The following is a 27,802-nucleotide window of genomic DNA, read 5'->3' as shown; positions in this document are numbered from 1 at the left end:
ATAACTAAAATGCGGCAAGGAAATTACGAAGAACGCACGAGTCTGTTCACTTTACGAACAGTCTGTTCGTATTTTCCGAAATATAATTTTATTACCCTGAAAGTAAGTTTTAAATTGTTCTTTATGAATATAACATTTTCTCCTTCGAAAACAATGTATTATGTATATAATTTGGAACAGGTGCAAGTCGATTAAATGCGAAGGTGAAAATAGTTTGAGAATTAATTAATGTCTGTAATCATAATGGTAAGTCAGAAAAAAGGAAATGGGCATGCTAATGTTGCTGTTTCATTCAGTAAGTCAATAGTCAGTGAAGACTGAAGATAATCTCAATGAAATTGTTATAATTATCATCATCATCATCCTGTGTTGTTATTAAATCAGTTCGCGCTACGACGCCAGGAGTCCCGGGTTCGAATCCTGACCTCGGCATGGTTGTTTGTGAGTGTCCATTCATCAATTTCATCATATCATCACTCATCCCCATCTTCGAAAATTAGCCAAAAGTGGCACAAAAAGCGAAGTAAAATAAAGCAAGTCAATCAATTATTAAGAAAGAACTGCAACGGCATGTTTACATTTTTCTCCTGCCAACCTTTGCAATACAGGTGAATTGCTTTATTTTCAAATCATTTCTGAGAGCCCCAGTTACAACCGAGGTGCAGATGAAACCACTGGTTTGAAAATCAGTGGCATATATATTAGTTTCGTCTGAGTTTTCCGTGACAGGCTGTTTTATTTTTCTTGTTAACATATCCGAAATGCCCATAGTATCATATATTTTGTGCAGTTCAGGGGGTAAAAATTCAACTTCGATTTATATGTGAGACAACAATAACAATTATGAAATTTTGCTTGTTTTCACTTGACTCTTGTTGATTACCATTACTCGTAACATTGTATGTGATCAAGGTGCCTACAAGTATGCAGGATGGCCGAGCGGTCTAAGGCGCCAGACTCAAGCGAAAACTTCCACGGTTGTGTGGTTGAGGAATTCTGGTCCTCGAATGAGGGCGTGGGTTCGAATCCCACTCCTGACAAATTGCTTTCTTTTTGTTGTTAGGTTTTCATAAATGCACATAGTATCATATATTTTGTCCAGCTCAAAGAAAAAAGATCTTCAACTTCGATTTATATGTGAGACAACAATAACAGTTATGAAATTTTGCTTGTTTTCACTTGACTCGTGTTGATTACCATTACTCGTAACATTGTATGTGATCAAGGTGCCTTCAAGTAGTCAGGATGGCCGAGCGGTCTAAGGCGCCAGACTCAAGCGAAAGCTTCCACGGTTGTGTGATTGAGGAATTCTGGTCCTCGAATGAGGGCGTGGGTTCGAATCCCACTCTTGACAGGCTGTTTTATTTTTCTTGTTAACATATCTGAAATGCCCATAGTATCATATATTTTGTGCAGCTCAGGGGGGTAAAAATTCAACTTCGATTTTTATGTGAGACAAAAATAACAATTATGAAATTTTGCTTGTTTTCACTTGACTCTTGTTGAATACCATTACTCGTAACATTGTATGTGATCAAGGTGCCTTTAAGTGGTCAGGTTGGCCGAGCGGTCTAAGGCGCCAGACTCAAGCGAAAGCTTCCACGGTTGTGTGGTTGAGGAATTCTGGTCCTCGAATGAGGGCGTGGGTTCGAATCCCACTCTGGACAGGCTGTTTTATTTTTCTTGTTAACATATCCGAAATGCCCATAGTGTCATATATTTTGTGCAGTTCAGGGGGGTAAAAATTCAACTTCGATTTATATGTGAGACAACAATAACAATTATGAAATTTTGCTTGTTTTCACTTGACTCTTGTTGATTACCATTACTCGTAACATTGAATGTGATCAAGGTGCCTTTAAGTGGTCAGGATGGCCGAGCGGTCTGAGGCGCCAGACTCAAGCGAAAGCTTCCACGGTTGTGTGGTTGAGGAATTGTGGTCCTCGAATGAGGGCGTGGGTTCGGATCCCACTCCTGACAAATTGTTTTCTTTTTGTTGTTAAGTTTTCATAAATGCACATAGTATCATATATTTTGTCCAGCTCAAAGAAAAAAGATCTTCAACTTCGATTTATATGTGAGACAACAATAACAATTATGAAATTTTGTTTGTTTTCACTTGACTCTTGTTGATTACCATTACTCGTAACATTGTTTGTGATCAAGGTGCCTTCAAGTAGTCAGGATGGCCGAGCGGTCTAAAGCGCCAGACTCAAGCGAAAGCTTCCACGGTTGTGTGGTTGAGGAATTCTGGTCCTCGAATGAGGGCGTGGGTTCGAATCCCACTCTTGACAGGCTGTTTTATTTTTCTTGTTAACATATCCGAAATGCCCATAGTATCATATATTTTGTGCAGCTCAGGGGGGTAAAAATTCAACTTCGATTTATATGTGAGACAACAATAACAATTATGAAATTTTGATTGTTTTCACTTGACTCTTGTTGATTACCATTACTCGTAACATTGTATGTGATCAAGGTGCCTTTAAGTGGTCAGGATGGCCGAGCGGTCTAAGGCGCCAGACTCAAGCGAAAGCTTCCACGGTTCTGTGGTTGAGGAATTCTGGTCCTCGAATGAGGGCGTGGGTTCGAATCCCACTCTTGACAGGCTGTTTTATTTTTCTTGTTAACATATCCGAAATGCCCATTAGTATCATATATTTTGTGCAGTTCAGGGGGGTAAAAATTCAACTTCGATTTATATGTGAGACAACAATAACTATTATGAAATTTTGTTTGTTTTCACTTGACTCTTGTTGATTACCATTACTCGTAACATTGTATGTGATCAAGGTGCTTTCAAGTAGTCAGGATGGCCGAGCGGTCTAAGGCGCCAGACTCAAGCGAAAGCCCCCACGGTTGTGTGGTTGAGGAATTCTGGTCCTCGAATGAGGGCGTGGGTTCGAATCCCACTCCTGACAAATTGCTTTCTTTTTGTTGTTAAGTTTTCATAAATGCACATAGTATCATATATTTTGTCCAGCTCAAAGAAAAAAGATCTTCAACTTCGATTTATATGTGAGACAACAATAACAATTATGAAATTTTGCTTGTTTTCACTTGACTCTTGTTGATTACCATTACTCGTAACATTATATGTGATCAAGGTGCCTTCAAGTAGTCAGGATGGCCGAGCTGTCTAAAGCGCCAGACTCAAGCGAAAGCTTCCACGGTTGTGTGGTTGAGGAATTCTGGTCCTCGAATGAGAGCGTGGGTTCGAATCCCACACTTGACAGGCTGTTTTATTTTTCTTGTTAACATATCCGAAATGCTCATAGTATCATATATTTTGTGCAGCTCAGGGGGGTAAAAATTCAACTTCGATTTATATGTGAGACAACAATAACAATTATGAAATTTTGCTTGTTTTCACTTGACTCTTGTTGATTACCATTACTCGTAACATTGTATGTGATCAAGGTGCCTTCAAGTAGTCAGGATGGCCGAGCGGTCTAAAGCGCCAGACTCAAGCGAAAGCTTCCACGGTTGTGTGGTTGAGGAATTCTGCTCCCCGAATGAGGGCGTGGGTTCGAATCCCACTCTTGACAGGCTGTTTTATTTTTCTTGTTAACATATCCGAAATGCCCAAAGTATCATATATTTTGTGCAGCTCAGGGGGGTAAAAATTCAACTTCGATTTATATGTGAGACAACAATAACAATTATGAAATTTTCCTTGTTTTCACTTCACTCTTGTTGATTACCATTACTCGTAACATTGTATGTGATCAAGTTGCCTTTAAGTGGTCAGGATGGCCGAGCGGTCTAAGGCGCCAGACTCAAGCGAAAGCTTCCACGGTTGTGCGGTTGAGGAATTCTGGTCCTCGAATGAGGGCGTGGGTTCGAATCCCACTCTGGACAGGCTGTTTTATTTTTCTTGTTAACATATCCGAAATGCCCATAGTATCATATATTTTGTGCAGTTCAGGGGGGTAAAAATTCAACTTCGATTTATATGTGAGACAAAAATAACAATTATGAAATTTTGATGTTTTCACTTGACTCTTGTTGATTACCATTACTCGTAACATTGAATGTGATCAAGGTGCCTTTAAGTGGTCAGGATGGCCGAGTGGTCTGAGGCGCCAGACTCAAGCGAAAGCTTCCACGGTTGTGTGGTTGAGGAATTGTGGTCCTCGAATGAGGGCGTGGGTTCGAATCCCACTCCTGACAAATTGTTTTCTTTTTGTTGTTAAGTTTTCATAAATGCACATAGTATCATATATTTTGTCCAGCTCAAAGAAAAAAGATCTTCAACTTCGATTTATATGTGAGACAACAATAACAATTATGAAATTTTGTTTGTTTTCACTTGACTCTTGTTGATTACCATTACTCGTAACATTGTATGTGATCAAGGTGCCTTCAAGTAGTCAGGATGGCCGAGCGGTCTAAGGCGCCAGACTCAAGCGAAAGCTTCCAAGGTTGTGTGGTTGAGGAATTCTGGTCCTCGAATGAGGGCGTGGGTTCGAATCCCACTCTTGACAGGCTGTTTTATTTTTCTTGTTAACATATCCGAAATGCCCATAGTATCATATATTTTGTGCAGCTCAGGAAGGTAAAAATTCAACTTCGATTTATATGTGAGACAACAATAACAATTATGAAATTTTGCTTGTTTTCACTTGACTCTTGTTGACTACCATTACTCGTAACATTGTATGTGATCAAGGTGCCTTTAAGTGGTCAGGATGGCCGAGCGGTCTAAGGCGCCAGACTCAAGCGAAAGCTTCCACGGTTTGTGTGGTTGAGGAATTCTGGTCCTCGAATGAGGGCGTGGGTTCGAATCCCACTCCTGCACATTGCTTTCTTTTTGTTGTTAAGTTTTCATAAATGCACATAGTATCATATATTTTGTCCAGCTCAAAGAAAAAAGATCTTCAACTTCGATTTATATGTGAGACAACAATAAAAATTATGAAATTTTGTTTGTTTTCACTTGACTCTTGTTGATTACCATTACTCGTAACATTGTATGTGATCAAGGTGCCTTCAAGTAGTCAGGATGGCCGAGCGGTCTAAAGCGCCAGACTCAAGCGAAAGCTTCCACGGTTGTGTGGTTGAGGAATTCTGGTCCTCGAATGAGGGCGTGGGTTCGAATCCCACTCTTGACAGGCTGTTTTATTTTTCTTGTTAACATATCCGAAATGCCCATAGTATCATATATTTTGTGCAGCTCAGGGGGGTAAAAATTCAACTTCGATTTATATGTGAGACAACAATAAAAATTATGAAATTTTGCTTGTTTTCACTTGACTCTTGTTGATTACCATTACTCGTAACATTGTATGTGATCAAGGTGCTTTCAAGAAGTTAGGATGGCCGAGCGGTCAAAGGCGCCAGACTCAAGCGAAAGCTTCCACGGTTGTGTGGTTGAGGAATTCTGGTCCTCGAATGAGGGCGTGGGTTCGAATCCCACTCTTGACAGGCTGTTTTATTTTTCTTGTTAACATATCCGAAATGCCCATAGTATCATATATTTTGTGCAGCTCAGGGGGATAAAAATTCAACTTCGATTTATATGTGAGACAACAATAACAATTATGAAATTTTGCCTGTTTTCACTTGACTCTTGTTGATTACCATTACTCGTAACATTGTATGTGATCAAGGTGCCTTTAAGTGGTCAGGATGGTCGAGCGGTCTAAGGCGCCAGACTTAAACGAAAGCTTCCACGGTTGTGTGGTTGAGGAATTCTGGTCCTCGAATGAGGGCGTGGGTTCGAATCCCACTCTTGACAGGCTGTTTTATTTTTCTTGTTAACATATCCGAAATGCCCATAGTATCATATATTTTGTGCAGCTCAGGGGGGTAAAAATTCAACTTCGATTTATATGTGAGACAACAATAACAACTATGAAATTTTGATTGTTTTCACTTGACTCTTGTTGATTACCATTACTCGTAACATTGTATGTGATCAAGGTGCCTTTAAGTGGTCAGGATGGCCGAGCGCCAGACTCAAGCGAAAGCTTCCACGGTTGTGTGGTTGAGGAATTCTGGTCCTCGAATGAGGGCGTGGGTTCGAATCCCACTCTTGACAGGCCGTTTTATTTTTCTTGTTAACATATCCGAAATGCCCATAGTATCATATATTTTGTGCAGTTCAGGGGGTAAAAATTCAACTTCGATTTATATGTGAGACAACAATAACAATTATGAAATTTTGCTTGTTTTCACTTGACTCTTGTTGATTACCATTACTCGTAACATTTTATGTGATCAAGGTGCCTTCAAGTAGTCAGGATGGCCGAGCGGTGTAAAGCGCCAGACTCAAGCGAAAGTTTTGTGTGGTTGAGGAATTCTGGTCCTCGAATGAGGGCGTGGGTTCGAATCCCACTCTTGACGGGCTGTTTTATTTTTCTTGTTAACATATCCGAAATGCCCTAAGTATCATATATTTTGTGCAGCTCAGGGGGGTAAAAATTCAACTTCGATTTATATGTGAGACAACAATAACAATTATGAAATTTTGCTTGTTTTCACTTGACTCTTGTTGATTACCATTACTCGTAACATTGTATGTGATCAAGGTGCCTTCAAGTAGTCAGGATGGCCGAGCGGTCTAAAGCGCCAGACTCAAGCGAAAGCTTCCACGGTTGTGTGGTTGAGGAATTCTGGTCCTCGAATGAGGGCGTGGGTTCGAATACCACTCTTGACAGGCTCTTTTATTTTTCTTGTTAACATATCCGAAATGCCCATAGAATCATATATTTTGTGCAGCTCAGGGGGGTATAAATTCAACTTCGATTTATATGTGAGACAACAATAACAATTATGAATTTTTGCTTGTTTTCACTTGACCCTTGTTGATTACCATTAATTGTAACATTGTATGTGATCAAGGTGCCTTCAAGTAGTCAGGATGGCCGAGCGGTCTAAAGCGCCAGACTCAAGCGAAAGCTTCCACGGTTGTGTGGTTGAGGAATTCTGGTCCTCGAATGAGGGCGTGGGTTCGAATCCCACACTTGACAGGCTGTTTTATTTTTCTTGTTAACATATCCGAAATGCCCATAGTATCATATATTTTGTGAAGCTCAGGGGGGTAAAAATTCAACTTCGATTTATATGTGAGACAACAATAACAATTATGAAATTTTGCTTGTTTTCACTTGACTCTTGTTGATTACCGTTACTCGTAACATTGTATGTGATCAAGGTGCCTTCAAGTAGTCAGGATGGCCGAGCGGTGTAAGGCGCCAGACTCAAGCGAAAGCTTCCACGGTTGTGTGGTTGAGGAATTCTGGTCCTCGAATGAGGGCGTGGGTTCGAATCCCACTCTTGACAGGCTGTTTTATTTTTCTTGTTAACATATCCGAAATGCCCATAGTATCATATATTTTGTGCAGCTCAGGGGGGTAAAAATTCAACTTCGATTTATATGTGAGACAACAATAACAATTATGAAATTTTGCTTGTTTTCACTTGACTCTTGTTGATTACCATTACTCGTAACATTGTATGTGATCAAGGTGGCTTCAGGTAGTCAGGATGGCCGAGCGGTCTAAAGCGCCAGACTCAAGCGAAAGCTTCCACGGTTGTGTGGTTGAGGAATTCTGGTCCTCGAATGAGGGCGTGGGGTCGAATCCCACCCTTGACAGGCTGTTTTATTTTTCTTGTTAACATATTCGAAATGCCCATAGTATCATATATTTTGTGCCGCTCAGAGGGGTAAAAATTCAACTTCGATTTATATGTGAGACAACAATAATAATTATGAAATTTTGCTTGTTTTCACTTGACTCTTGTTGATTACCATTACTCGTAACATTGTATGTGATCAAGGTGCCTTCAAGTATGCAGGATGGCCGAGCGGTCTAAAGCGCCAGACTCAAGCGAAAGCTTCCACGGTTGTGTGGTTGAGGAATTCTGGTCCTCGAATGAGGGCGTGGGTTCGAATCCCACTCCTGACAGGCTGTTTTATTTTTCTTGTTAACATATCCGAAATGCCCATAGTATCATATATTTTGTGCAGCTCAGGGGGGTAAAAATTTAACTTCGATTTATATATGAGACAACAATAACAATTATGAAATTTTGCTTGTTTTCACTTGACTATTGTTGATTACCATTACTCGTAACATTGTATGTGATCAAGGTGCCTTCAAGTAGTCAGGATGGCCGAGCGGTCTAAGGCGCCAGACTCAAGCGAAAGCTTCCACGGTTGTGTGGTTGAGGAATTCTGGTCCTCGAATGAGGGCGTGGGTTCGAATCCCACTCCTGACAAATTGTTTTCTTTTTGTTGTTAAGTTTTCATAAATGCACATAGTATCATATATTTTGTCCAGCTCAAAGAAAAAAGATCTTCAACTTCGATTTATATGTGAGACAACAATAACAATTATGAAATTTTGCTTGTTTTCACTTGACTCTTGTTGATTACCATTACTCGTAACATTGTATGTGATCAAGGTGCCTTCAAGTAGTCAGGATGGCCGAGCGGTCTAAGGCGCCAGACTCAAGCGAAAGCTTCCACGGTTGTGTGGTTGAGGAATTCTGGTCCTCGAATGAGGGCGTGGGTTCGAATACCACTCTTGACAGGCTGTTTTATTTTTCTTGTTAACATATCCGAAATGCCCATAGAATCATATATTTTGTGCAGCTCAGGGGGGTATAAATTCAACTTCGATTTATATGTGAGACAACAATAACAATTATGAAATTTTGCTTGTTTTCACTTGACTCTTGTTGATTACCATTAATTGTAACATTGTATGTGATCAAGGTGCCTTCAAGTAGTCAGGATGGCCGAGCGGTCTAAAGCGCCAGACTCAAGCGAAAGCTTCCACGGTTGTGTGGTTGAGGAATTCTGGTCCTCGAATGAGGGCGTGGGTTCGAATCCCACTCTTGACAGGCTGTTTTATTTTTCTTGTTAACATATCCGAAATGCCCATAGTATCATATATTTTGTGCAGCTCAGGGGGGTAAAAATTCAACTTCGATTTATATGTGAGACAACAATAACAATTATGAAATTTTGCTTGTTTTCACTTGACTCTTGTTGATTACCGTTACTCGTAACATTGTATGTGATCAAGGTGCCTTCAAGTAGTCAGGATGGCCGAGCGGTCTAAAGCGCCAGACTCAAGCGAAAGCGGAGCGATTTTACAATACAGGGAATTTCTCCATTTTGTTTGAAATTCGGCATACTCACTAATTTTGGCCCCCTAATCACGAATCTGCAGTCAAAATTTGGCGCTCACACGTGGAAATAGCAAAATAATGGAAATGAAGTTCTTATTTCCACACCCTCGATTTCCGAATTTCCCGCCGGTTCCGGGCTCCGCCCCTGGGGTAATCGACTTACCGCCCCCAACCGCTATCGCGGCCCCGCCTCCGCTCCGCTCCGCTCCGCTCCGGATACCCGCCTATATCTATAGACTCCCTGTTAAGGGCATGTTAGAAATTGGCCGGATTCACCTGCCCCCAAATAAGCGCGAAATTTATACGTGAGCGCCAAATTTTAAGTGCAGATTCGTGATTAGGAGACCCAAATTAGTAAGTAACCGAAAATTCAAACGAATTGGAGAAATTCCCTGTATTGTTAAATTATACCGCGAAAGCTTCCACGGTTGTGTGGTTGAGGAATTCTGGTCCTCGAATGAGGGCGTGGGTTCGAATCCCACTCTTGACAGGCTGTTTTATTTTTCTTGTTAACATATCCGAAATGCCCATAGTATCATATATTTTGTGCAGCTCAGGGGGGTAAAAATTCAACTTCGATTTATATGTGAGACAACAATAACAATTATGAAATTTTGCTTGTTTTCACTTGACTCTTGTTGATTACCATTACTCGTAACATTGTATGTGATCAAGGTGGCTTCAGGTAGTCAGGATGGCCGAGCGGTCTAAAGCGCCAGACTCAAGCGAAAGCTTCCACGGTTGTGTGGTTGAGGAAATCTGGTCCTCGAATGAGGGCGTGGGTTCGAATCCCACTCTTGACAGGCTGTTTTATTTTTCTTGTTAACATATCCGAAATGCCTATAGTATCATATATTTTGTGCAGCTCAGGGGGGTAAAAATTCAACTTCGATTTATATGTGAGACAACAATAACAATTATGAAATTTTGCTTGTTTTCACTTGACTCTTGTTGATTACCGTTACTCGTAACATTGTATGTGATCAAGGTGCCTTCAACTATGCAGGATGGCCGAGCGGTCTAAGGCACCAGACTCAAGCGAAAGCTTCCACGGTGGTGTGGTTGAGGAATTCTGGTCCTCGAATGAGGGCGTGGGTTCCAATCCCACTCTTGACAGGCTGTTTTATTTTTCTTGTTAACATATCCGAAATGCCCATAGTATCATATATTTTGTGCAGCTCATTGGGGTAAAAATTCAACTTCGATTTATATGTGAGACAACAATAACAATTATGAAATTTTGCTTGTTTTCACTTGACTCTTGTTGATTACCATTACTCGTAACATTATATGTGATCAAGGTGCCTTCAAGTAGTCAGGATGGCCGAGCGGTCTAAAGCGCCAGACTCAAGCGAAAGCTTCCACGGTTGTGTGGTTGAGGAATTCTGGTCCTCGAATGAGGGCGTGGGTTCGAATCCCACTCTTGACAGGCTGTTTTATTTTTCATGTTAACATATCCGAAATGCCCATAGTATCATATATTTTGTGCAGTTCAGGGGGGTAAAAATTCAACTTTGATTTATATGTGAGACAACAATAACAATTATGAAATTTTGCTTGTTTTCACTTGACTCTTGTTGATTACCATTACTCGTAACATTGTATGTGATCAAGGTGCCTTCAAGTATGCAGGATGGCCGAGCGGTCTAAGGCGCCAGACTCAAGCGAAAGCTTCCAAGGTTGTGTGGTTGAGGAATTCTGGTCCTCGAATGAGGGCGTGGGTTCGAATCCCACTCCTGACAAATTGCTTTCTTTTTGTTGTTAAGTTTTCATAAATGCACATAGTATCATATATTTTGTCCAGTTCAAAGAAAAAAGATCTTCAACTTCGATTTATATGTGAGACAACAATAACAATTATGAAATTTTGCTTGTTTTCACTTGACTCTTGTTGATTACCATTACTCGTAACATTATATGTGATCAAGGTGCCTTCAAGTAGTCAGGATGGCCGAGCGGTCTAAAGCGCCAGACTCAAGCGAAAGCTTCCACGGTTGTGTGGTTGAGGAATTCTGGTCCTCGAATGAGGGCGTGGGTTCGAATCCCACTCTTGACAGGCTGTTTTATTTTTCATGTTAACATATCCGAAATGCCCATAGTATCATATATTTTGTGCAGTTCAGGGGGGTAAAAATTCAACTTTGATTTATATGTGAGACAACAATAACAATTATGAAATTTTGCTTGTTTTCACTTGACTCTTGTTGATTACCGTTACTCGTAACATTGTATGTGATCAAGGTGCCTTCAACTATGCAGGATGGCCGAGCGGTCTAAGGCGCCAGACTCAAGCGAAAGCTTCCACGGTTGTGTGGTTGAAGAATTCTGATCCTCGAATGAGGGCGTGGGTTCGAATCCCACTCTTGACAGGCTGTTTTATTTTTCTTGTTAACATATCCAAAATGCCCATAGTATCATATATTTTGTGCAGCTCATTGGGGTAAAAATTCAACTTCGATTTATATGTGAGACAACAATAACAATTATGAATTTTTGCTTGTTTTCACTTGACTCTTGTTGATTACCATTACTCGTAACATTGTATGTGATCAAGGTGCCTTCAAGTAGTCAGGATGGCCGAGCGGTCTAAAGCGCCAGACTCAAGCGAAAGCTTCCACGGTTGTGTGGTTGAGGAATTCTGGTCCTCGAATGAGGGCGTGGGTTCGAATACCACTCTTGACAGGCTGTTTTATTTTTCTTGTTAACATATCCGAAATGCCCATAGTATCATATATTTTGTGCAGCTCAGGGGGGTAAAAATTCAACTTCGATTTATATGTGAGACAACAATAACAATTATGAAATTTTGATTGTTTTCACTTGACTCTTGTTGATTACCATTACTCGTAACATTGTATGTGATCAAGGTGCCTTTAAGTGGTCAGGATGGCCGAGCGCCAGACTCAAGCGAAAGCTTCCACGGTTGTGTGGTTGAGGAATTCTGGTCCTCGAATGAGGGCGTGGGTTCGAATACCACCCTTGACAGGCTGTTTTATTTTTCTTGTTAACATATCCGAAATGCCCATAGTATCATATATTTTGTGCAGTTCAGGGGGTAAAAATTCAACTTCGATTTATATGAGAGACAACAATAACAATTATGAAATTTTGCTTGTTTTCACTTGACTCTTGTTGATTACCATTACTCGTAACATTTTATGTGATCAAGGTGCCTTCAAGTAGTCAGGATGGCCGAGCGGTGTAAAGCGCCAGACTCAAGCGAAAGTTTTGTGTGGTTGAGGAATTCTGGTCCTCGAATGAGGGCGTGGGTTCGAATCCCACTCTTGACGGGCTGTTTTATTTTTCTTGTTAACATATTCGAAATGCCCATAGTATCATATATTTTGTGCCGCTCAGAGGGGTAAAAATTCAACTTCGATTTATATGTGAGACAACAATAATAATTATGAAATTTTGCTTGTTTTCACTTGACTCTTGTTGATTACCATTACTCGTAACATTGTATGTGATCAAGGTGCCTTCAAGTATGCAGGATGGCCGAGCGGTCTAAAGCGCCAGACTCAAGCGAAAGCTTCCACGGTTGTGTGGTTGAGGAATTCTGGTCCTCGAATGAGGGCGTGGGTTCGAATCCCACTCCTGACAGGCTGTTTTATTTTTCTTGTTAACATATCCGAAATGCCCATAGTATCATATATTTTGTGCAGCTCAGGGGGGTAAAAATTCAACTTCGATTTATATGTGAGACAACAATAACAATTATGAAATTTTGCTTGTTTTCACTTGACTCTTGTTGATTACCATTACTCGTAACATTGTATGTGATCAAGGTGGCTTCAGGTAGTCAGGATGGCCGAGCGGTCTAAAGCGCCAGACTCAAGCGAAAGCTTCCACGGTTGTGTGGTTGAGGAATTCTGGTCCTCGAATGAGGGCGTGGGGTCGAATCCCACTCTTGACAGGCTGTTTTATTTTTCTTGTTAACATATTCGAAATGCCCATAGTATCATATATTTTGTGCCGCTCAGAGGGGTAAAAATTCAACTTCGATTTATATGTGAGACAACAATAATAATTATGAAATTTTGCTTGTTTTCACTTGACTCTTGTTGATTACCATTACTCGTAACATTGTATGTGATCAAGGTGGCTTCAAGTATGCAGGATGGCCGAGCGGTCTAAAGCGCCAGACTCAAGCGAAAGCTTCCACGGTTGTGTGGTTGAGGAATTCTGGTCCTCGAATGAGGGCGTGGGTTCGAATCCCACTCCTGACAGGCTGTTTTATTTTTCTTGTTAACATATCCGAAATGCCCATAGTATCATATATTTTGTGCAGCTCAGGGGGGTAAAAATTTAACTTCGATTTATATATGAGACAACAATAACAATTATGAAATTTTGCTTGTTTTCACTTGACTATTGTTGATTACCATTACTCGTAACATTGTATGTGATCAAGGTGCCTTCAAGTAGTCAGGATGGCCGAGCGGTCTAAGGCGCCAGACTCAAGCGAAAGCTTCCACGGTTGTGTGGTTAAGGAATTCTGGTCCTTGAATGAGGGCGTGGGTTCGAATCCCACTCCTGACAAATTGTTTTCTTTTTGTTGTTAAGTTTTCATAAATGCACATAGTATCATATATTTTGTCCAGCTCAAAGAAAAAAGATCTTCAACTTCGATTTATATGTGAGACAACAATAACAATTATGAAATTTTGCTTGTTTTCACTTGACTCTTGTTGATTACCATTACTCGTAACATTGTATGTGATCAAGGTGCCTTCAAGTAGTCAGGATGGCCGAGCGGTCTAAGGCGCCAGACTCAAGCGAAAGCTTCCACGGTTGTGTGGTTGAGGAATTCTGGTCCTCGAATGAGGGCGTGGGTTCGAATACCACTCTTGACAGGCTGTTTTATTTTTCTTGTTAACATATCCGAAATGCCCATAGAATCATATATTTTGTGCAGCTCAGGGGGGTATAAATTCAACTTCGATTTATATGTGAGACAACAATAACAATTATGAAATTTTGCTTGTTTTCACTTGACTCTTGTTGATTACCATTAATTGTAACATTGTATGTGATCAAGGTGCCTTCAAGTAGTCAGGATGGCCGAGCGGTCTAAAGCGCCAGACTCAAGCGAAAGCTTCCACGGTTGTGTGGTTGAGGAATTCTGGTCCTCGAATGAGGGCGTGGGTTCGAATCCCACTCTTGACAGGCTGTTTTATTTTTCTTGTTAACATATCCGAAATGCCCATAGTATCATATATTTTGTGCAGCTCAGGGGGGTAAAAATTCAACTTCGATTTATATGTGAGACAACAATAACAATTATGAAATTTTGCTTGTTTTCACTTGACTCTTGTTGATTACCGTTACTCGTAACATTGTATGTGATCAAGGTGCCTTCAAGTAGTCAGGATGGCCGAGCGGTCTAAAGCGCCAGACTCAAGCGAAAGCGGAGCGATTTTACAATACAGGGAATTTCTCCATTTTGTTTGAAATTCGGCATACTCACTAATTTTGGCCCCCTAATCACGAATCTGCAGTCAAAATTTGGCGCTCACACGTGGAAATAGCAAAATAATGGAAATGAAGTTCTTATTTCCACACCCTCGATTTCCGAATTTCCCGCCGGTTCCGGGCTCCGCCCCTGGGGTAATCGACTTACCGCCCCCAACCGCTATCGCGGCCCCGCCTCCGCTCCGCTCCGCTCCGCTCCGGATACCCGCCTATATCTATAGACTCCCTGTTAAGGGCATGTTAGAAATTGGCCGGATTCACCTGCCCCCAAATAAGCGCGAAATTTATACGTGAGCGCCAAATTTTAAGTGCAGATTCGTGATTAGGAGACCCAAATTAGTAAGTAACCGAAAATTCAAACGAATTGGAGAAATTCCCTGTATTGTTAAATTATACCGCGAAAGCTTCCACGGTTGTGTGGTTGAGGAATTCTGGTCCTCGAATGAGGGCGTGGGTTCGAATCCCACTCTTGACAGGCTGTTTTATTTTTCTTGTTAACATATCCGAAATGCCCATAGTATCATATATTTTGTGCAGCTCAGGGGGGTAAAAATTCAACTTCGATTTATATGTGAGACAACAATAACAATTATGAAATTTTGCTTGTTTTCACTTGACTCTTGTTGATTACCATTACTCGTAACATTGTATGTGATCAAGGTGGCTTCAGGTAGTCAGGATGGCCGAGCGGTCTAAAGCGCCAGACTCAAGCGAAAGCTTCCACGGTTGTGTGGTTGAGGAAATCTGGTCCTCGAATGAGGGCGTGGGTTCGAATCCCACTCTTGACAGGCTGTTTTATTTTTCTTGTTAACATATCCGAAATGCCTATAGTATCATATATTTTGTGCAGCTCAGGGGGGTAAAAATTCAACTTCGATTTATATGTGAGACAACAATAACAATTATGAAATTTTGCTTGTTTTCACTTGACTCTTGTTGATTACCGTTACTCGTAACATTGTATGTGATCAAGGTGCCTTCAACTATGCAGGATGGCCGAGCGGTCTAAGGTACCAGACTCAAGCGAAAGCTTCCACGGTGGTGTGGTTGAGGAATTCTGGTCCTCGAATGAGGGCGTGGGTTCCAATCCCACTCTTGACAGGCTGTTTTATTTTTCTTGTTAACATATCCGAAATGCCCATAGTATCATATATTTTGTGCAGCTCATTGGGGTAAAAATTCAACTTCGATTTATATGTGAGACAACAATAACAATTATGAAATTTTGCTTGTTTTCACTTGACTCTTGTTGATTACCATTACTCGTAACATTATATGTGATCAAGGTGCCTTCAAGTAGTCAGGATGGCCGAGCGGTCTAAAGCGCCAGACTCAAGCGAAAGCTTCCACGGTTGTGTGGTTGAGGAATTCTGGTCCTCGAATGAGGGCGTGGGTTCGAATCCCACTCTTGACAGGCTGTTTTATTTTTCATGTTAACATATCCGAAATGCCCATAGTATCATATATTTTGTGCAGTTCAGGGGGGTAAAAATTCAACTTTGATTTATATGTGAGACAACAATAACAATTATGAAATTTTGCTTGTTTTCACTTGACTCTTGTTGATTACCATTACTCGTAACATTGTATGTGATCAAGGTGCCTTCAAGTATGCAGGATGGCCGAGCGGTCTAAGGCGCCAGACTCAAGCGAAAGCTTCCAAGGTTGTGTGGTTGAGGAATTCTGGTCCTCGAATGAGGGCGTGGGTTCGAATCCCACTCCTGACAAATTGCTTTCTTTTTGTTGTTAAGTTTTCATAAATGCACATAGTATCATATATTTTGTCCAGTTCAAAGAAAAAAGATCTTCAACTTCGATTTATATGTGAGACAACAATAACAATTATGAAATTTTGTTTGTTTTCACTTGACTCTTGTTGATTACCATTACTCGTAACATTGTATGTGATCAAGGTGCCTTCAAGTAGTCAGGATGGCCGAGCGGTCTAAAGCGCCAGACTCAAGCGAAAGCTTCCACGGTTGTGTGGTTGAAGAATTCTGATCCTCGAATGAGGGCGTGGGTTCGAATCCCACTCTTGACAGGCTGTTTTATTTTTCTTGTTAACATATCCAAAATGCCCATAGTATCATATATTTTGTGCAGCTCATTGGGGTAAAAATTCAACTTCGATTTATATGTGAGACAACAATAACAATTATGAATTTTTGCTTGTTTTCACTTGACTCTTGTTGATTACCATTACTCGTAACATTGTATGTGATCAAGGTGCCTTCAAGTAGTCAGGATGGCCGAGCGGTCTAAAGCGCCAGACTCAAGCGAAAGCTTCCACGGTTGTGTGGTTGAGGAATTCTGGTCCTCGAATGAGGGCGTGGGTTCGAATCCCACTCTTGACAGGCTGTTTTATTTTTCTTGTTAACATATCCGAAATGCCCATAGTATCATATATTTTGTGCAGCTCATTGGGGTAAAAATTCAACTTCGATTTATATGTGAGACAACAATAACAATTATGAAATTTTGCTTGTTTTCACTTGACTCTTGTTGATTACCATTACTCGTAACATTGTATGTGATCAAGGTGCCTTCAAGTAGTCAGGATTGGCGAGCGATCTAAAGCGCCAGACTCAAGCGAAAGCTTCCACGGTTGTGTGGTTGAGGAATTCTGGTCCTCGAATGAGGGCGTGGGTTCGAATCCCACTCTTGACAGGCTGTTTTATTTTTCTTGTTAACATATCCGAAATGCCCATAGTATCATATATTTTGTGCAGCTCAGGGGGGTAAAAATTCAACTTCGATTTATATGTGAGACAACAATAACAATTATGAAATTTTGATTGTTTTCACTTGACTCTTGTTGATTACCATTACTCGTAACATTGTATGTGATCAAGGTGCCTTTAAGTGGTCAGGATGGCCGAGCGCCAGACTCAAGCGAAAGCTTCCACGGTTGTGTGGTTGAGGAATTCTGGTCCTCGAATGAGGGCGTGGGTTCGAATACCACCCTTGACAGGCTGTTTTATTTTTCTTGTTAACATATCCGAAATGCCCATAGTATCATATATTTTGTGCAGTTCAGGGGGTAAAAATTCAACTTCGATTTATATGAGAGACAACAATAACAATTATGAAATTTTGCTTGTTTTCACTTGACTCTTGTTGATTACCATTACTCGTAACATTTTATGTGATCAAGGTGCCTTCAAGTAGTCAGGATGGCCGAGCGGTGTAAAGCGCCAGACTCAAGCGAAAGTTTTGTGTGGTTGAGGAATTCTGGTCCTCGAATGAGGGCGTGGGTTCGAATCCCACTCTTGACGGGCTGTTTTATTTTTCTTGTTAACATATCCGAAATGCCCTAAGTATCATATATTTTGTGCAGTTCAGGGGGTAAAAATTCAACTTCGATTTATATGAGAGACAACAATAACAATTATGAAATTTTGCTTGTTTTCACTTGACTCTTGTTGATTACCATTACTCGTAACATTGTATGTGATCAAGGTGGCTTCAGGTAGTCAGGATGGCCGAGCGGTCTAAAGCGCCAGACTCAAGCGAAAGCTTCCACGGTTGTGTGGTTGAGGAATTCTGGTCCTCGAATGAGGGCGTGGGGTCGAATCCCACTCTTGACAGGCTGTTTCATTTTTCTTGTTAACATATTCGAAATGCCCATAGTATCATATATTTTGTGCCGCTCAGAGGGGTAAAAATTCAACTTCGATTTATATGTGAGACAACAATAATAATTATGAAATTTTGCTTGTTTTCACTTGACTCTTGTTGATTACCATTACTCGTAACATTGTATGTGATCAAGGTGCCTTCAAGTATGCAGGATGGCCGAGCGGTCTAAAGCGCCAGACTCAAGCGAAAGCTTCCACGGTTGTGTGGTTGAGGAATTCTGGTCCTCGAATGAGGGCGTGGGTTCGAATCCCACTCCTGACAGGCTGTTTTATGTTTCTTGTTAACATATCCGAAATGCCCATAGTATCATATATTTTGTGCAGCTCAGGGGGGTAAAAATTTAACTTCGATTTATATATGAGACAACAATAACAATTATGAAATTTTGCTTGTTTTCACTTGACTATTGTTGATTACCATTACTCGTAACATTGTATGTGATCAAGGTGCCTTCAAGTAGTCAGGATGGCCGAGCGGTTTAAGGCGCCAGACTCAAGCGAAAGCTTCCACGGTTGTGTGGTTGAGGAATTCTGGTCCTCGAATGAGGGCGTGGGTTCGAATCCCACTCCTGACAAATTGTTTTCTTTTTGTTGTTAAGTTTTCATAAATGCACATAGTATCATATATTTTGTCCAGCTCAAAGAAAAAAGATTTTCAACTTCGATTTATATGTGAGACAACAATAACAATTATGAAATTTTGCTTGTTTTCACTTGACTCTTGTTGATTACCATTACTCGTAACATTGTATGTGATCAAGGTGCCTTCAAGTAGTCAGGATGGCCGAGCGGTCTAAGGCGCCAGACTCAAGCGAAAGCTTCCACGGTTGTGTGGTTGAGGAATTCTGGTCCTCGAATGAGGGCGTGGGTTCGAATACCACTCTTGACAGGCTGTTTTATTTTTCTTGTTAACATATCCGAAATGCCCATAGAATCATATATTTTGTGCAGCTCAGGGGGGTATAAATTCAACTTCGATTTATATGTGAGACAACAATAACAATTATGAAATTTTGCTTGTTTTCACTTGACTCTTGTTGATTACCATTAATTGTAACATTGTATGTGATCAAGGTGCCTTCAAGTAGTCAGGATGGCCGAGCGGTCTAAAGCGCCAGACTCAAGCGAAACTTCCACGGTTGTGTGGTTGAGGAATTCTGGTCCTCGAATGAGGGCGTGGGTTCGAATCCCACTCTTGACAGGCTGTTTTATTTTTCTTGTTAACATATCCGAAATGCCCATAGTATCATATATTTTGTGCAGCTCAGGGGGGTAAAAATTCAACTTCGATTTATATGTGAGACAACAATAACAATTATGAAATTTTGCTTGTTTTCACTTGACTCTTGTTGATTACCGTTACTCGTAACATTGTATGTGATCAAGGTGCCTTCAAGTAGTCAGGATGGCCAAGCGGTCTAAAGCGCCAGACTCAAGCGAAATCTTCCACGGTTGTGTGGTTGAGGAATTCTGGTCCTCGAATGAGGGCGTGGGTTCGAATCCCACTCTTGACAGGCTGTTTTATTTTTCTTGTTAACATATCCGAAATGCCCATAGTATCATATATTTTGTGCAGCTCAGGGGGTAAAAATTGAACTTCGATTTATATGTGAGACAACAATAACAATTATGAAATTTTGCTTGTTTTCACTTGACTCTTGTTGATTACCATTACTCGTAACATTGTATGTGATCAAGGTGGCTTCAGGTAGTCAGGATGGCCGAGCGGTCTAAAGCGCCAGACTCAAGCGAAAGCTTCCACGGTTGTGTGGTTGAGGAATTCTGGTCCTCGAATGAGGGCGTGGGTTCGAATCCCACTCCTGACAGGCTGTTTTATTTTTCTTGTTAACATATCCGAAATGCCCATAGTATCATATATTTTGTGCAGCTCAGGGGGGTAAAAATTTAACTTCGATTTATATATGAGACAACAATAACAATTATGAAATTTTGCTTGTTTTCACTTGACTATTGTTGATTACCATTACTCGTAACATTGTATGTGATCAAGGTGCCTTCAAGTAGTCAGGATGGCCGAGCGGTCTAAGGCGCCAGACTCAAGCGAAAGCTTCCACGGTTGTGTGGTTGAGGAAATCTGGTCCTCGAATGAGGGCGTGGGTTCGAATCCCACTCCTGACAAATTGTTTTCTTTTTGTTGTTAAGTTTTCATAAATGCACATAGTATCATATATTTTGTCCAGCTCAAAGAAAAAAGATCTTCAACTTCGATTTATATGTGAGACAACAATAACAATTATGAAATTTTGCTTGTTTTCACTTGACTCTTTTTGATTACCATTACTCGTAACATTGTATGTGATCAAGGTGCCTTCAAGTAGTCAGGATGGCCGAGCGGTCTAAGGCGCCAGAGTCAAGCGAAAGCTTCCACGGTTGTGTGGTTGAGGAATTCTGGTCCTCGAATGAGGGCGTGGGTTCGAATCCCACTCTTGACAGGCTGTTTTATTTTTCTTGTTAACATATCCGAAATGCCCATAGTATCATATATTTTATGCAGCTCAGGGGGGTAAAAATTCAACTTCGATTTATATGTGAGACAACAATAACAATGATGAAATTTTGCTTGTTTTCACTTGACTCTTGTTGATTACCATTACTCGTAACATTGTATGTGATCAAGGTGCCTTCAAGAAGTCAGGATGGCCGAGCTGTCTAAAGCACCTGACTCAACCGAAAGCTTCCACGGTTGTGTGGTTGAGGAATTCTGGTCCTCGAATGAGGGCGTGGGTTCGAATCCCACTCTTGACAGGCTGTTTTATTTTTCTTGTTAACATATCCGAAATGCCCATAGTATCATATATTTTGTGCTGTTCAGGGGGGTAAAAATTCAACTTCGATTTATATGTGAGACAACAATAACAATTATGAAATTTTGCTTGTTTTCACTTGACTCTTGTTGATTACCATTACTCGTAACATTGTATGTGATCAAGGTGCCTTCAAGTAGTCAGGATGGCCGAGCGGTCTAAGGCGCCAGACTCAAGCGAAAGCTTCCACGGTTGTGTGGTTGAGGAATTCTGGTCCTCGAATGAGAGCGTGGGTTCGAATCCCACTCCTGACAAATTGTTTTCTTTTTGTTGTTAAGTTTTCATAAATGCACATAGTATCATATATTTTGTCCAGCTCAAAGAAAAAAGATCTTCAACTTCGATTTATATGTGAGACAACAATAACAATTATGAAATTTTGCTTGTTTTCACTTGACTCTTGTTGATTACCATTACTCGTAACATTGTATGTGATCAAGGTGCCTTCAAGTAGTCAGGATGGCCGAGCGGTCTAAGGCGCCAGACTCAAGCGAAAGCTTCCACGGTTGTGTGGTTGAGGAATTCTGGTCCTCGAATGAGGGCGTGGGTTCGAATCCCACTCCTGACAAATTGTTTTCTTTTTGTTGTTAAGTTTTCATAAATGCACATAGTATCATATATTTTGTCCAGCTCAAAGGAAAAAGATCTTCAACTTCGATTTATATGTGAGACAACAATAACAATTATGAAATTTTGCTTGTTTTCACTTGACTCTTGTTGATTACCATTACTCGTAACATTGTATGTGATCAAGGTGCCTTCAAGAAGTCAGGATGGCCGAGCTGTCTAAAGCACCTGACTCAAGCGAAAGCTTCCACGGTTGTGTGGTTGAGGAATTCTGGTCCTCGAATGAGGGCGTGGGTTCGAATCCCACTCTTGACAGGCTGTTTTATTTTTCTTGTTAACATATCCGAAATGCCCATAGTATCATATATTTTGTGCAGCTCAGGGGGGTAAAAATTGAACTTCGATTTATATGTGAGACAACAATAACAATTATGAAATTTTGCTTGTTTTCACTTGACTCTTGTTGATTACCATTACTCGTAACTTTGTATGTGATCAAGGTGCTTTCAAGTAGTCAGGATGGCCGAGCGGTCTAAAGCGCCAGACTCAAGCGAAAGCTTCCACGGTTGTGTGGTTGAGGAATTCTGGTCCTCGAATGAGGGCGTGGGTTCGAATCCCACTCCTGACAAATTGTTTTCTTTTTGTTGTTAAGTTTACATAAATGCACATAGTAACATATATTTTGTCCAGCTCAAAGAAAAAAGATCTTCAACTTCGATATATATGTGAGACAACAATAACAATTATGAAATTTTGCTTGTTTTCACTTGACTCTTGTTGATTACCATTACTCGTAACATTGTATGTGATCAAGGTGCCTTCAAGTAGTCAGGATGGCCGAGCGGTCCAAAGCGCCAGACTCAAGCGAAAGCTTCCACGGTTGTGTGGTTGAGGAATTCTGGTCCTCGAATGAGGGCGTGGGTTCGAATCCCACTCTTGACAGGCTGTTTTATTTTTCTTGTTAACATATCCGAAATGCCCATAGTATCATACATTTTGTGCAGCTCAGGGGGGTAAAAATTGAACTTCGATTTATATGTGAGACAACAATAACAATTATGAAATTTTGCTTGTTTTCACTTGACTCTTGTTGATTACCATTACTCGTAACATTGTATGTGATCAAGGTGCTTTCAAGAAGTCAGGATGGCCGAGCGGTCTAAGGCGCCAGACTCAAGCGAAAGCTTCCACGGTTGTGTGGTTGAGGAATTCTGGTCCTCGAATGAGGGCGTGGGTTCGAATCCCACTCTTGACAGGCTGTTTTATTTTTCTTGTTAACATATCCGAAATGCCCATAGTATCATATATTTTGTGCAGCTCAGGGGGGTAAAAATTCAACTTCGATTTATATGTGAGACAACAATAACAATTATGAAATTTTGCTTGTTTTCACTTGACTCTTGTTGATTACCATTACTCGTAACATTGTATGTGATCAAGGTGCCTTCAAGTAGTCAGGATGGCCGAGCGGTCTAAAGCGCCAGACTCAAGCGAAAGCTTCCACGGTTGTGTGGTTGAGGAATTCTGGTCCTCGAATGAGGGCGTGGGTTCGAATCCCACTCCTGACAAATTGTTTTCTTTTTGTTGTTAAGATTTCATAAATGCACATAGTAACATATATTTTGTCCAGCTCAAAGAAAAAAGATCTTCAACTTCGATTTATATGTGAGACAACAATAACAATTATGAAATTTTGCTTGTTTTCACTTGACTCTTGTTGATTACCATTAATATTAACATTGTATGTGATCAAGGTGCCTTCAAGTAGTCAGGATGGCCGAGCGGTCTTAGGCGCCAGACTCAAGCGAAAGCTTCCACGGTTGTTTGGTTAAGGAATTCTGGTCCTCGAATGAGGGCGTGGGTTCGAATCACACTCCTGACAAATTGTTTTCTTTTTGTTGTTAAGTTTTCATAAATGCACATAGTATCATATATTTTGTGCAGCTCAAAGAAAAAAGATCTTCAACTTCGATTTATATGTGAGACAACAATAACAATTATGAAATTTTGCTTGTTTTCACTTGACTCTTGTTGATTACCATTACTCGTAACATTGTATGTGATCAAGGTGCCTTCAAGTAGTCAGGATGGCCGAGCGGTCTAAGGCGCCAGACTCAAGCGAAAGCTTCCACGGTTGTGTGGTTGAGGAATTCTGGTCCTCGAATGAGGGCGTGGGTTCGAATCCCACTCTTGACAGGCTGTTTTATTTTTCTTGTTAACATATCCGAAATGCCCATAGTATCATATATTTTGTGCAGCTCAGGGGGGTAAAAATTCAACTTCGATTTATATGTGAGACAACAATAACAATTATGAAATTTTGTTTGTTTTCACTTGACTCTTGTTGATTACCATTACTCGTAACATTGTATGTGATCAAGGTGCCTTCAAGTAGTCAGGATGGCCGAGCGGTCTAAAGCGCCAGACTCAAGCGAAAGCTTCCACGGTTGTGTGGTTGAGGAATTCTGGTCCTCGAATGAGGGCGTGGGTTCGAATCCAACTCTTGACAGGCTGTTTTATTTTTCTTGTTAACATATCCGAAATGCCCATAGTATCATATATTTTGTGCAGCTCAGGGGGGTAAAAATTCAACTTCGATTTATATGTGAGACAACAATAACAATTATGAAATTTTGCTTGTTTTCACTTGACTCTTGTTGATTACCGTTACTCGTAACATTGTATGTGATCAAGGTGCCTTCAAGTAGTCCGGATGGCCGAGCGGTCTAAAGCGCCAGACTCAAGCGAAAGCTTCCACGGTTGTGTGGTTGAGGAATTCTGGTCCTCGAATGAGGGCGTGGGTTCGAATCCCACTCTTGACAGGCTGTTTTATTTTTCTTGTTAACATATCCGAAATGCCCATAGTATCATATATTTTGTGCAGCTCAGAGGGGTAAAAATTCAACTTCGATTTATATGTGAGACAACAATAATAATTATGAAATTTTGCTTGTTTTCACTTGACTTTTGTTGATTACCATTACTCGTAACATTGTATGTGATCAAGGTGCCTTCAAGTATGCAGGATGGCCGAGCGGTCTAAAGCGCCAGACTCAAGCGAAAGCTTCCACGGTTGTGTGGTTGAGGAATTCTGGTCCTCGAATGAGGGCGTGGGTTCGAATCCCACTCTTGACAGGCTGTTTTATTTTTCTTGTTAACATATCCGAAATGCCCATAGTATCATATATTTTGTGCAGCTCAGGGGGGTAAAAATTTAACTTCGATTTATATATGAGACAACAATAACAATTATGAAATTTTGCTTGTTTTCACTTGACTCTTGTTGATTACCATTACTCGTAACATTGTATGTGATCAAGGTGCCTTCAAGTAGTCAGGATGGCCGAGCGGTCTAAGGCGCCAGACTCAAGCGAAAGCTTCCACGGTTGTGTGGTTGAGGAATTCTGGTCCTCGAATGAGGGCGTGGGTTCGAATCCCACTTCTGACAAATTGTTTTCTTTTTGTTGTTAAGTTTTCATAAATGCACATAGTATCATATATTTTGTCCAGCTCAAAGAAAAAAGATCTTCAACTTCGATTTATATGTGAGACAACAATAACAATTATGAAATTTTGCTTGTTTTCACTTGACTCTTGTTGATTACCATTACTCGTAACATTGTATGTGATCAAGGTGCCTTCAAGTAGTCAGGATGGCCGAGCGGTCTAAGGCGCCAGACTCAAGCGAAAGCTTCCACGGTTGTGTGGTTGAGGAATTCTGGTCCTCGAATGAGGGCGTGGGTTCGAATCCCACTCCTGACAAATTGTTTTCTTTTTGTTGTTAAGTTTTCATAAATGCACATAGTATCATATATTTTGTCCAGCTCAAAGGAAAAAGATCTTCAACTTCGATTTATATGTGAGACAACAATAACAATTATGAAATTTTGCTTGTTTTCACTTGACTCTTGTTGATTACCATTACTCGTAACATTGTATGTGATCAAGGTGCCTTCAAGAAGTCAGGATGGCCGAGCTGTCTAAAGCACCTGACTCAAGCGAAAGCTTCCACGGTTGTGTGGTTGAGGAATTCTGGTCCTCGAATGAGGGCGTGGGTTCGAATCCCACTCTTGACAGGCTGTTTTATTTTTCTTGTTAACATATCCGAAATGCCCATAGTATCATATATTTTGTGCAGCTCAGGGGGGTAAAAATTCAACTTCGATTTATATGTGAGACAACAATAACAATTATGAAATTTTGCTTGTTTTCACTTGACTCTTGTTGATTACCATTACTCGTAACATTGTATGTGATCAAGGTGGCTTCAGGTAGTCAGGATGGCCGAGCGGTCTAAAGCGCCAGACTCAAGCGAAAGCTTCCACGGTTGTGTGGTTGAGGAATTCTGGTCCTCGAATGAGGGCGTGGGGTCGAATCCCACTCTTGACAGGCTGTTTTATTTTTCTTGTTAACATATTCGAAATGCCCATAGTATCATATATTTTGTGCCGCTCAGAGGGGTAAAAATTCAACTTCGATTTATATGTGAGACAACAATAATAATTATGAAATTTTGCTTGTTTTCACTTGACTCTTGTTGATTACCATTACTCGTAACATTGTATGTGATCAAGGTGCCTTCAAGTAGTCAGGATGGCCGAGCTGTCTAAAGCACCTGACTCAAGCGAAAGCTTCCACGGTTGTGTGGTTGAGGAATTCTGGTCCTCGAATGAGGGCGTGGGTTCGAATCCCACTCTTGACAGGCTGTTTTATTTTTCTTGTTAACATATCCGAAATGCCCATAGTATCATATATTTTGTGCAGCTCAGGGGGGTAAAAATTCAACTTCGATTTATATGTGAGACAACAATAACAATTATGAAATTTTGCTTGTTTTCACTTGACTCTTGTTGATTACCATTACTCGTAACTTTGTATGTGATCAAGGTGCTTTCAAGTAGTCAGGATGGCCGAGCGGTCTAAAGCGCCAGACTCAAGCGAAAGCTTCCACGGTTGTGTGGTTGAGGAATTCTGGTCCTCGAATGAGGGCGTGGGTTCGAATCCCACTCCTGACAAATTGTTTTCTTTTTGTTGTTAAGTTTACATAAATGCACATAGTAACATATATTTTGTCCAGCTCAAAGAAAAAAGATCTTCAACTTCGATATATATGTGAGACAACAATAACAATTATGAAATTTTGCTTGTTTTCACTTGACTCTTGTTGATTACCATTACTCGTAACATTGTATGTGATCAAGGTGCCTTCAAGTAGTCAGGATGGCCGAGCGGTCTAAAGCGCCAGACTCAAGCGAAAGCTTCCACTTTTGTGTGGTTGAGGAATTCTGGTCCTCGAATGAGGGCGTGGGTTCGAATCCCACTCTTGACAGGCTGTTTTATTTTTCTTGTTAACATATCCGAAATGCCCATAGTATCATACATTTTGTGCAGCTCAGGGGGGTAAAAATTGAACTTCGATTTATATGTGAGACAACAATAACAATTATGAAATTTTGCTTGTTTTCACTTGACTCTTGTTGATTACCATTACTCGTAACATTGTATGTGATCAAGGTGCTTTCAAGAAGTCAGGATGGCCGAGCGGTCTAAGGCGCCAGACTCAAGCGAAAGCTTCCACGGTTGTGTGGTTGAGGAATTCTGGTCCTCGAATGAGGGCGTGGGTTCGAATCCCACTCTTGACAGGCTGTTTTATTTTTCTTGTTAACATATCCGAAATGCCCATAGTATCATATATTTTGTGCAGCTCAGGGGGGTAAAAATTCAACTTCGATTTATATGTGAGACAACAATAACAATTATGAAATTTTGCTTGTTTTCACTTGACTCTTGTTGATTACCATTACTCGTAACATTGTATGTGATCAAGGTGCCTTCAAATAGTCAGGATGGCCGAGCGGTCTAAAGCGCCAGACTCAAGCGAAAGCTTCCACGGTTGTGTGGTTGAGGAATTCTGGTCCTCGAATGAGGGCGTGGGTTCGAATCCCACTCCTGACAAATTGTTTTCTTTTTGTTGTTAAGATTTCATAAATGCACATAGTAACATATATTTTGTCCAGCTCAAAGAAAAAAGATCTTCAACTTCGATTTATATGTGAGACAACAATAACAATTATGAAATTTTGCTTGTTTTCACTTGACTCTTGTTGATTACCATTAATTGTAACATTGTATGTGATCAAGGTGCCTTCAAGT

The 27,802-nt window shown here is 40.7% G+C and overlaps 43 non-coding genes across 43 annotated transcripts; all 43 read left to right on the top strand.

The window, feature by feature from the left end:
• Nucleotides 1-1,239: 1,239 nt before the first annotated feature.
• Nucleotides 1,240-1,354, top strand: TRNAL-CAA (transfer RNA leucine (anticodon CAA)). Its single transcript has 2 exons — nucleotides 1,240-1,277; nucleotides 1,309-1,354. It is a non-coding gene; the product is annotated as a tRNA-Leu (tRNA).
• Nucleotides 1,355-2,179: 825 nt separating this feature from the next.
• Nucleotides 2,180-2,294, top strand: TRNAL-CAA (transfer RNA leucine (anticodon CAA)). Its single transcript has 2 exons — nucleotides 2,180-2,217; nucleotides 2,249-2,294. It is a non-coding gene; the product is annotated as a tRNA-Leu (tRNA).
• Nucleotides 2,295-2,492: 198 nt separating this feature from the next.
• On the top strand, nucleotides 2,493-2,607 carry TRNAL-CAA (transfer RNA leucine (anticodon CAA)). Its single transcript has 2 exons — nucleotides 2,493-2,530; nucleotides 2,562-2,607. It is a non-coding gene; the product is annotated as a tRNA-Leu (tRNA).
• A 199-nt stretch (nucleotides 2,608-2,806) lies between these two features.
• On the top strand, nucleotides 2,807-2,921 carry TRNAL-CAA (transfer RNA leucine (anticodon CAA)). Its single transcript has 2 exons — nucleotides 2,807-2,844; nucleotides 2,876-2,921. It is a non-coding gene; the product is annotated as a tRNA-Leu (tRNA).
• An 825-nt stretch (nucleotides 2,922-3,746) lies between these two features.
• On the top strand, nucleotides 3,747-3,861 carry TRNAL-CAA (transfer RNA leucine (anticodon CAA)). The gene is made up of 2 exons: nucleotides 3,747-3,784; nucleotides 3,816-3,861. It is a non-coding gene; the product is annotated as a tRNA-Leu (tRNA).
• A 511-nt stretch (nucleotides 3,862-4,372) lies between these two features.
• On the top strand, nucleotides 4,373-4,487 carry TRNAL-CAA (transfer RNA leucine (anticodon CAA)). The gene is made up of 2 exons: nucleotides 4,373-4,410; nucleotides 4,442-4,487. It is a non-coding gene; the product is annotated as a tRNA-Leu (tRNA).
• A 198-nt stretch (nucleotides 4,488-4,685) lies between these two features.
• On the top strand, nucleotides 4,686-4,802 carry TRNAL-CAA (transfer RNA leucine (anticodon CAA)). Its single transcript has 2 exons — nucleotides 4,686-4,723; nucleotides 4,756-4,802. It is a non-coding gene; the product is annotated as a tRNA-Leu (tRNA).
• A 197-nt stretch (nucleotides 4,803-4,999) lies between these two features.
• Nucleotides 5,000-5,114, top strand: TRNAL-CAA (transfer RNA leucine (anticodon CAA)). The gene is made up of 2 exons: nucleotides 5,000-5,037; nucleotides 5,069-5,114. It is a non-coding gene; the product is annotated as a tRNA-Leu (tRNA).
• Nucleotides 5,115-5,312: 198 nt separating this feature from the next.
• Nucleotides 5,313-5,427, top strand: TRNAL-CAA (transfer RNA leucine (anticodon CAA)). Its single transcript has 2 exons — nucleotides 5,313-5,350; nucleotides 5,382-5,427. It is a non-coding gene; the product is annotated as a tRNA-Leu (tRNA).
• A 198-nt stretch (nucleotides 5,428-5,625) lies between these two features.
• TRNAL-UAA (transfer RNA leucine (anticodon UAA)) lies at nucleotides 5,626-5,740 on the top strand. The gene is made up of 2 exons: nucleotides 5,626-5,663; nucleotides 5,695-5,740. It is a non-coding gene; the product is annotated as a tRNA-Leu (tRNA).
• Nucleotides 5,741-6,240: 500 nt separating this feature from the next.
• TRNAL-CAA (transfer RNA leucine (anticodon CAA)) lies at nucleotides 6,241-6,348 on the top strand. The gene is made up of 2 exons: nucleotides 6,241-6,278; nucleotides 6,303-6,348. It is a non-coding gene; the product is annotated as a tRNA-Leu (tRNA).
• An 824-nt stretch (nucleotides 6,349-7,172) lies between these two features.
• Nucleotides 7,173-7,287, top strand: TRNAL-CAA (transfer RNA leucine (anticodon CAA)). Its single transcript has 2 exons — nucleotides 7,173-7,210; nucleotides 7,242-7,287. It is a non-coding gene; the product is annotated as a tRNA-Leu (tRNA).
• An 824-nt stretch (nucleotides 7,288-8,111) lies between these two features.
• Nucleotides 8,112-8,226, top strand: TRNAL-CAA (transfer RNA leucine (anticodon CAA)). The gene is made up of 2 exons: nucleotides 8,112-8,149; nucleotides 8,181-8,226. It is a non-coding gene; the product is annotated as a tRNA-Leu (tRNA).
• Nucleotides 8,227-8,738: 512 nt separating this feature from the next.
• TRNAL-CAA (transfer RNA leucine (anticodon CAA)) lies at nucleotides 8,739-8,853 on the top strand. The gene is made up of 2 exons: nucleotides 8,739-8,776; nucleotides 8,808-8,853. It is a non-coding gene; the product is annotated as a tRNA-Leu (tRNA).
• A 979-nt stretch (nucleotides 8,854-9,832) lies between these two features.
• Nucleotides 9,833-9,947, top strand: TRNAL-CAA (transfer RNA leucine (anticodon CAA)). The gene is made up of 2 exons: nucleotides 9,833-9,870; nucleotides 9,902-9,947. It is a non-coding gene; the product is annotated as a tRNA-Leu (tRNA).
• Nucleotides 9,948-10,458: 511 nt separating this feature from the next.
• Nucleotides 10,459-10,573, top strand: TRNAL-CAA (transfer RNA leucine (anticodon CAA)). The gene is made up of 2 exons: nucleotides 10,459-10,496; nucleotides 10,528-10,573. It is a non-coding gene; the product is annotated as a tRNA-Leu (tRNA).
• Nucleotides 10,574-11,085: 512 nt separating this feature from the next.
• On the top strand, nucleotides 11,086-11,200 carry TRNAL-CAA (transfer RNA leucine (anticodon CAA)). Its single transcript has 2 exons — nucleotides 11,086-11,123; nucleotides 11,155-11,200. It is a non-coding gene; the product is annotated as a tRNA-Leu (tRNA).
• Nucleotides 11,201-12,326: 1,126 nt separating this feature from the next.
• TRNAL-CAA (transfer RNA leucine (anticodon CAA)) lies at nucleotides 12,327-12,434 on the top strand. The gene is made up of 2 exons: nucleotides 12,327-12,364; nucleotides 12,389-12,434. It is a non-coding gene; the product is annotated as a tRNA-Leu (tRNA).
• Nucleotides 12,435-13,571: 1,137 nt separating this feature from the next.
• TRNAL-CAA (transfer RNA leucine (anticodon CAA)) lies at nucleotides 13,572-13,686 on the top strand. The gene is made up of 2 exons: nucleotides 13,572-13,609; nucleotides 13,641-13,686. It is a non-coding gene; the product is annotated as a tRNA-Leu (tRNA).
• A 512-nt stretch (nucleotides 13,687-14,198) lies between these two features.
• On the top strand, nucleotides 14,199-14,313 carry TRNAL-CAA (transfer RNA leucine (anticodon CAA)). The gene is made up of 2 exons: nucleotides 14,199-14,236; nucleotides 14,268-14,313. It is a non-coding gene; the product is annotated as a tRNA-Leu (tRNA).
• A 979-nt stretch (nucleotides 14,314-15,292) lies between these two features.
• On the top strand, nucleotides 15,293-15,407 carry TRNAL-CAA (transfer RNA leucine (anticodon CAA)). The gene is made up of 2 exons: nucleotides 15,293-15,330; nucleotides 15,362-15,407. It is a non-coding gene; the product is annotated as a tRNA-Leu (tRNA).
• Nucleotides 15,408-15,918: 511 nt separating this feature from the next.
• TRNAL-CAA (transfer RNA leucine (anticodon CAA)) lies at nucleotides 15,919-16,033 on the top strand. Its single transcript has 2 exons — nucleotides 15,919-15,956; nucleotides 15,988-16,033. It is a non-coding gene; the product is annotated as a tRNA-Leu (tRNA).
• Nucleotides 16,034-16,231: 198 nt separating this feature from the next.
• On the top strand, nucleotides 16,232-16,347 carry TRNAL-CAA (transfer RNA leucine (anticodon CAA)). Its single transcript has 2 exons — nucleotides 16,232-16,269; nucleotides 16,301-16,347. It is a non-coding gene; the product is annotated as a tRNA-Leu (tRNA).
• A 511-nt stretch (nucleotides 16,348-16,858) lies between these two features.
• TRNAL-CAA (transfer RNA leucine (anticodon CAA)) lies at nucleotides 16,859-16,973 on the top strand. The gene is made up of 2 exons: nucleotides 16,859-16,896; nucleotides 16,928-16,973. It is a non-coding gene; the product is annotated as a tRNA-Leu (tRNA).
• Nucleotides 16,974-17,786: 813 nt separating this feature from the next.
• Nucleotides 17,787-17,894, top strand: TRNAL-CAA (transfer RNA leucine (anticodon CAA)). Its single transcript has 2 exons — nucleotides 17,787-17,824; nucleotides 17,849-17,894. It is a non-coding gene; the product is annotated as a tRNA-Leu (tRNA).
• An 823-nt stretch (nucleotides 17,895-18,717) lies between these two features.
• TRNAL-CAA (transfer RNA leucine (anticodon CAA)) lies at nucleotides 18,718-18,832 on the top strand. Its single transcript has 2 exons — nucleotides 18,718-18,755; nucleotides 18,787-18,832. It is a non-coding gene; the product is annotated as a tRNA-Leu (tRNA).
• A 512-nt stretch (nucleotides 18,833-19,344) lies between these two features.
• Nucleotides 19,345-19,458, top strand: TRNAL-CAA (transfer RNA leucine (anticodon CAA)). The gene is made up of 2 exons: nucleotides 19,345-19,382; nucleotides 19,413-19,458. It is a non-coding gene; the product is annotated as a tRNA-Leu (tRNA).
• Nucleotides 19,459-19,968: 510 nt separating this feature from the next.
• On the top strand, nucleotides 19,969-20,083 carry TRNAL-CAA (transfer RNA leucine (anticodon CAA)). The gene is made up of 2 exons: nucleotides 19,969-20,006; nucleotides 20,038-20,083. It is a non-coding gene; the product is annotated as a tRNA-Leu (tRNA).
• Nucleotides 20,084-20,281: 198 nt separating this feature from the next.
• Nucleotides 20,282-20,396, top strand: TRNAL-CAA (transfer RNA leucine (anticodon CAA)). Its single transcript has 2 exons — nucleotides 20,282-20,319; nucleotides 20,351-20,396. It is a non-coding gene; the product is annotated as a tRNA-Leu (tRNA).
• Nucleotides 20,397-20,595: 199 nt separating this feature from the next.
• On the top strand, nucleotides 20,596-20,710 carry TRNAL-CAA (transfer RNA leucine (anticodon CAA)). The gene is made up of 2 exons: nucleotides 20,596-20,633; nucleotides 20,665-20,710. It is a non-coding gene; the product is annotated as a tRNA-Leu (tRNA).
• Nucleotides 20,711-21,221: 511 nt separating this feature from the next.
• TRNAL-CAA (transfer RNA leucine (anticodon CAA)) lies at nucleotides 21,222-21,336 on the top strand. The gene is made up of 2 exons: nucleotides 21,222-21,259; nucleotides 21,291-21,336. It is a non-coding gene; the product is annotated as a tRNA-Leu (tRNA).
• Nucleotides 21,337-21,535: 199 nt separating this feature from the next.
• On the top strand, nucleotides 21,536-21,650 carry TRNAL-CAA (transfer RNA leucine (anticodon CAA)). Its single transcript has 2 exons — nucleotides 21,536-21,573; nucleotides 21,605-21,650. It is a non-coding gene; the product is annotated as a tRNA-Leu (tRNA).
• A 512-nt stretch (nucleotides 21,651-22,162) lies between these two features.
• TRNAL-CAA (transfer RNA leucine (anticodon CAA)) lies at nucleotides 22,163-22,277 on the top strand. The gene is made up of 2 exons: nucleotides 22,163-22,200; nucleotides 22,232-22,277. It is a non-coding gene; the product is annotated as a tRNA-Leu (tRNA).
• A 199-nt stretch (nucleotides 22,278-22,476) lies between these two features.
• Nucleotides 22,477-22,591, top strand: TRNAL-CAA (transfer RNA leucine (anticodon CAA)). Its single transcript has 2 exons — nucleotides 22,477-22,514; nucleotides 22,546-22,591. It is a non-coding gene; the product is annotated as a tRNA-Leu (tRNA).
• A 198-nt stretch (nucleotides 22,592-22,789) lies between these two features.
• TRNAL-CAA (transfer RNA leucine (anticodon CAA)) lies at nucleotides 22,790-22,904 on the top strand. Its single transcript has 2 exons — nucleotides 22,790-22,827; nucleotides 22,859-22,904. It is a non-coding gene; the product is annotated as a tRNA-Leu (tRNA).
• Nucleotides 22,905-23,102: 198 nt separating this feature from the next.
• Nucleotides 23,103-23,217, top strand: TRNAL-CAA (transfer RNA leucine (anticodon CAA)). The gene is made up of 2 exons: nucleotides 23,103-23,140; nucleotides 23,172-23,217. It is a non-coding gene; the product is annotated as a tRNA-Leu (tRNA).
• Nucleotides 23,218-23,730: 513 nt separating this feature from the next.
• Nucleotides 23,731-23,845, top strand: TRNAL-CAA (transfer RNA leucine (anticodon CAA)). Its single transcript has 2 exons — nucleotides 23,731-23,768; nucleotides 23,800-23,845. It is a non-coding gene; the product is annotated as a tRNA-Leu (tRNA).
• Nucleotides 23,846-24,982: 1,137 nt separating this feature from the next.
• On the top strand, nucleotides 24,983-25,097 carry TRNAL-CAA (transfer RNA leucine (anticodon CAA)). The gene is made up of 2 exons: nucleotides 24,983-25,020; nucleotides 25,052-25,097. It is a non-coding gene; the product is annotated as a tRNA-Leu (tRNA).
• Nucleotides 25,098-25,296: 199 nt separating this feature from the next.
• On the top strand, nucleotides 25,297-25,411 carry TRNAL-CAA (transfer RNA leucine (anticodon CAA)). The gene is made up of 2 exons: nucleotides 25,297-25,334; nucleotides 25,366-25,411. It is a non-coding gene; the product is annotated as a tRNA-Leu (tRNA).
• Nucleotides 25,412-26,549: 1,138 nt separating this feature from the next.
• Nucleotides 26,550-26,664, top strand: TRNAL-CAA (transfer RNA leucine (anticodon CAA)). Its single transcript has 2 exons — nucleotides 26,550-26,587; nucleotides 26,619-26,664. It is a non-coding gene; the product is annotated as a tRNA-Leu (tRNA).
• A 199-nt stretch (nucleotides 26,665-26,863) lies between these two features.
• On the top strand, nucleotides 26,864-26,978 carry TRNAL-CAA (transfer RNA leucine (anticodon CAA)). Its single transcript has 2 exons — nucleotides 26,864-26,901; nucleotides 26,933-26,978. It is a non-coding gene; the product is annotated as a tRNA-Leu (tRNA).
• Nucleotides 26,979-27,176: 198 nt separating this feature from the next.
• On the top strand, nucleotides 27,177-27,291 carry TRNAL-CAA (transfer RNA leucine (anticodon CAA)). Its single transcript has 2 exons — nucleotides 27,177-27,214; nucleotides 27,246-27,291. It is a non-coding gene; the product is annotated as a tRNA-Leu (tRNA).
• Nucleotides 27,292-27,489: 198 nt separating this feature from the next.
• TRNAL-CAA (transfer RNA leucine (anticodon CAA)) lies at nucleotides 27,490-27,604 on the top strand. The gene is made up of 2 exons: nucleotides 27,490-27,527; nucleotides 27,559-27,604. It is a non-coding gene; the product is annotated as a tRNA-Leu (tRNA).
• The last annotated feature ends 198 nt before the right edge of the window (nucleotides 27,605-27,802 follow it).

The sequence above is a fragment of the Lepisma saccharinum genome, unplaced genomic scaffold, assembly GCF_977018435.1.
Source record: "Lepisma saccharinum unplaced genomic scaffold, izLepSacc3.1 HAP1_SCAFFOLD_702, whole genome shotgun sequence".
Lineage (NCBI taxonomy): Eukaryota > Metazoa > Arthropoda > Insecta > Zygentoma > Lepismatidae > Lepisma > Lepisma saccharinum.
This window is presented reverse-complemented; position numbering and strand designations above follow the sequence as displayed.